Below are 4,653 nucleotides of genomic sequence, written 5' to 3' on the forward strand. Positions count from 1 at the left end.
AGGCAAAAAGAAAAGAGAAGAGAATTCCCAGTTTTAGAAAATACTGAAACTAGTGTTTCTGAAAAGAAATAATTCATTCTTCTCTGTTGATCTACTCATTAAATTTCAAGGGTAGGAAAATTCCAAGGATGAAACTTACTATCTGAAAAATCAATCACTCTGGTAGTGATAGTAGTATCGTATTAGGTACTGGCCCTGAGTATGTTTACAGCTCAAACAACATGAAGGTTACAGAAAGCGGGTGAGGTTTGGCTGAAACAAAAAGATTATGGCATTGAGACAAAAACAGGAGAAGTCTTAAGTTTCCATATTGAGGCATATTAGTTAGGCAGCTTAATAAATTATGGGAATAACTATAGGTATTAATTGTAGGATATCCCTTTAACCCTCCTAGTATCACTAACATAGTAATCAAACAAGCACAGATTTAAATGTGTTTCACTTCAGGATATGTTGGTTGGACTTCCCAAGAATTAAAATGGGATGCCTTAAAAAAGATTCAAGAAAACATCTCATTTGTCATATATTCAAAATAGGAAAGTTGATATTGCTTCCTTTGGCCGATACTAGTGTCAAAATTAGGTACAGTCCAAACTAAAAGCTACACTGCTGTAATTTATGTAGATACAAGACTCTAAATAAATACTACTGTGGTGACAGAGGAATATGATTTCCCTGAGGCACAATAGGATTTGGAGATACAGACAGCTGCTTAGATCCTATAGAAGTGTACATAGCTCTAGGTTTTCTTTTTTCACTTAAAAAGATATTAGGGTTTCCAAAAAGAGACCAAAGCAGATAATTTTTACATAAATAAGTAGAAAACTACACAGAGGCAATAAAAATGCATTTTTTAAACATTATTTTGAGAACAAACACACCACCAGGACTGGAAAAGGATTAAGATCTTACAAAAGAATGAAGATAGTCTAGAAAAAATAATTAATATATAAAATTCTTAGTTATACAAGTCAATCAAGCAGACTAATTTCTATTTCATTCTGACTCTGTCTGGTTACTAAAATTCCTCTTAAAAACAGGAAATATACTTGGTAAAAGTGCTAGCTGCATTTTTAAATAGCAAAAAGTATGTAAAAATTCAAGACTAATTTTCATAACTGGAAAAAATGTAAAAAGAAGATACAAGAGGAGATTCTTCGTTAAAAAAAAATAAAGGTAATATTGTTTTTTCATAGTATTCTTTGCATGAATTCTGACCCAGCCCAAATAGTAGAAAATTATGCAGAAAGAGCTAGTAGAGACAAAAGAACTAAAAGAGGAGGATTTTTGTCAGTGGCAAGGTATGAGAAATAAAGTTGTGCAAGCATTTGAAGTCTGAAACATTCAGCAAATACTCAAAAGCTGCCTGGAAACTTTGTTCTAAGGACCCTAGGTAATCTACTTTGCATCTTATTTTATAGCTGGCTGACTCAAAGGAAATATTGTATTGACAAAATGTTTTACTGAGTTTCTGGGAGATAATCTTGCAATATGAGAGTGGGTCTGTGCTCCACTTGGCCTTTATATGAGAGGGGATGGCTTTGAGATCCTTGAAAAAAATATTTTGAATATGCATTTTCCCCTATCTGCATTATCTGATTGCAAAATCTCAATTACTTGACAGAGAATGGCAGTTCTGAGACTTCATAATGCAATTAATATTTCTTAAACATAACCACAGGTATTATCTGGCATTCCCATGACTACAAGAAATGTGACATGGCATGATAACATGCAACTGGACAACCATGACTTGTGAGGATGCAGACTCAGTAGCTGATCAAACACAATACTGTGAAGTTCAAAGGGCCACAATTTTATAATTCTTCTACAAATTTAGCAATTTTTTTCTTTAAAATAGTTGTTTTCTTTAAAACATGTTCTCTGCAAAGTATTCCAGTATAAATTTTATTATATTTTTCTGTAATAAACGTCTTTCCCTAGAATATGGTTTTCTATACCTCCTTTACACTTAGGGACTGAAAGGGACTTCCTAGATAATCAGTTCTCATTTCTTTATCCTGGTTATAACTTGATACATCTCCATTTGGAATTTTAAAATTCTGTAAATTCATTACTATTTTGTTCCAAAACCTCACCTCTACTGAAGATTAAAAGGCTTCTAATGTCAAAGAAAAAATTAATTAGTTGGAAAAGAGAAAATTAATTGTAGTCAGTTTGCTTATTTGTTCTGAAAGTGTCTGTTGCATTTTATCTTTTTTCTTATGGTTGCATATTTCATTAAACACTTCAACTTTTTAGATTGAACGAGCTTGTTTTTTTCACCTTTGGTAAAAAACAAACTTCTCTGTAATATTTCTGCCCATTTAATCCTGCAAAATTTATTCCATCTGAAGTTGAGGATACAAGTAGTACACTATATAGATAACATAGAAAAGAATTTTAGCAGATACCTCTGACTTCAATACACACATAAACTGTTGGTCATATTTGCCCTTTTGATGAGCATCTTTGGTCTAGGCGAATACCTCACCAAATTCACCTCACAGTCTTTTTTTTTTTTTATCTGAGCAGTCTAGATACTATCAAAGAAACCACTTATATTTTGCCATTTTCAGGTAGGTTTTGTGTCCAGTCTTAAATGCCACGAACTTAAATGTCTGTTATGGCTTTTGATACTGTCTCAGAGTAAAGCAATTTATAACAGCTGGTTAAAGCTTCCGCATTTCTCTGTAAATTGCTTTTGGGGACATAACCAGCACAAAGACACATATTTTATTCTCTGTCTGTCTTTTCCTGTCCCTGTAGGTTTCTCCTAAAATCTGTACTCTTCTAAGTTCAACCCAATTTAATTTCCTTGATTATTCAATTCCCTATTTAATTTTCAGATTAGACTTACACTGGACACCACAATGCTACCCTCCTCCCCAGTTTTCTTAAAAATGTTGTTTGCTTCATCTGAACACACTTTTTTTTCATACCAAGCTCCATTAGCTTCTCTTTTTGCCTTCCGTTCTGTCACCTTCCTGTGGTGATAAAACAATGCCACCAATTGGCAGAGTGACAACTAGATGAAGGTAACAACAAACCTAGCTGATCTGGCAGATCAAGGGAGGTTTTCATGTCTTATTAGCAGTATAATAATTAAGCAATTTCATGGGTTACTCTTACTATACAAGCATGTAGGAACTCTATCAAAGATCAGGATGTTATTTCAAATGGCATGTCTTACTTTACTATAATTAGGAGGATATAAAAGAAAACAAAACAAAAAAACCCGGAAACACAAAAAGAAGTTCCTTTAAACAGACTGGTGTGCCAGCTGGTTTAGGTATATTCTTAGACCTCTCATGAAACTGTTAACTGGAATATATCTTGATAGCCACTTAAGGAAACAACATGCTGGATTAAAGCCTGAAATTACAATAAATTTCAGGGCTTGGGATCATCAGTGACCAGCAGAGGAATGCTTCACTGGGAAGCAGCTTTCTGCACTCCTGTTGGCTTGGGAAGGTGAATTCTGGCTGTGGGTGTGGGACAGCACCTTGGAGGGACCCTGAGGTGCCAAGGAGGAGGGTGGAGAAGACTCAGGGAAGTCCATGCCCTTCCAGCTCTAGCCACCACACACTGTCCCTACAAGATGCTGCAGAAACATCAATAACAGCTGATTTTCCATTTTCAACCTATTTGAATAAATAGAAACATATTCTCTCATCTAACTTACTTGTTTTCATTTTACAGAAGAATGTCTCCATTAAGTTTCTGTGTTGTTATGTAAATACTGGAAAATGTGTGCCTGCATCTAAGAACAGTTGGGAATTCAAGATGATGCCCTGGCTTTCTCTCTGAAACCAAAGTCACTGCTGATGCCTCTGGTTTCAATCTTCTTTCTCTTGATTCTGAAATGTCTTGGATTCTTTAAAAGGGAAGAACTTTTCAGGACTGTCTTGTACTGCCCAGAGATGAACCTCCGTGGTGAAAGCTCTCAGTCTGGATCCCCAGACTCTCTCCCAGTTATGGTTGTGAAGATGAGTCTATTTATACTAAATGCAAACAAACTCAGACTTTCTTATGCCCTTGACAAATTCTCATGATTGATGTCTGTAACTAAGTCAATGTGTTTAATGACTTGGAACTCCGGCATGTGGAAACTTTCTGAGGTACAGGAAGAGAATAATATTTCAAAAGGATAGCATCTGTGAGTGTCCAGAATTTTTGTTGTGGGCAAATCATGTTGCCTCAAGTGGGAAAGTACTGTATCTGGTACATTTTGCAACTTTTCCCTTTTTTGCAACAGTTACACAGAACATTTTAATGTCTTTGGTTTTTTTTCTGCTTCTCGAAAGGAACATTCCTGATGACTTTTCCCAGGTACGTGATTTATTATTATTACTATTACTTCTTTTTCCCCTCAGAAGAATGTTGTTGGAGAACATCTACATGCTTGTCCACCTGCCCGACGTTCAGTAAATCTCTCAAAGCTGTTGATGCTACGAGGCCGCGGTGCGGGGAGATGTCCCTGTAGGGCCGGTCGCGGGGCAGGAGTGGGGGCAGGAGCGAGGCGGGCCGGGGAGGAGCGGCGGAAGCACCGCCACCTGCGCGGCGGGGCTGGGCCGCCCTCGGGGTATTTAGCAGAGCGTTGGGGGCGGGTGCTGCTTGCAACCGTGGCTGGCAACGGCTTTTTTGGGCGCC

The sequence above is a fragment of the Agelaius tricolor genome, unplaced genomic scaffold (genome assembly GCF_023055355.1).
Source record: "Agelaius tricolor isolate 1412-34295 unplaced genomic scaffold, bAgeTri1.0.p SCAF_27, whole genome shotgun sequence".
Classification (NCBI taxonomy): domain Eukaryota; kingdom Metazoa; phylum Chordata; class Aves; order Passeriformes; family Icteridae; genus Agelaius; species Agelaius tricolor.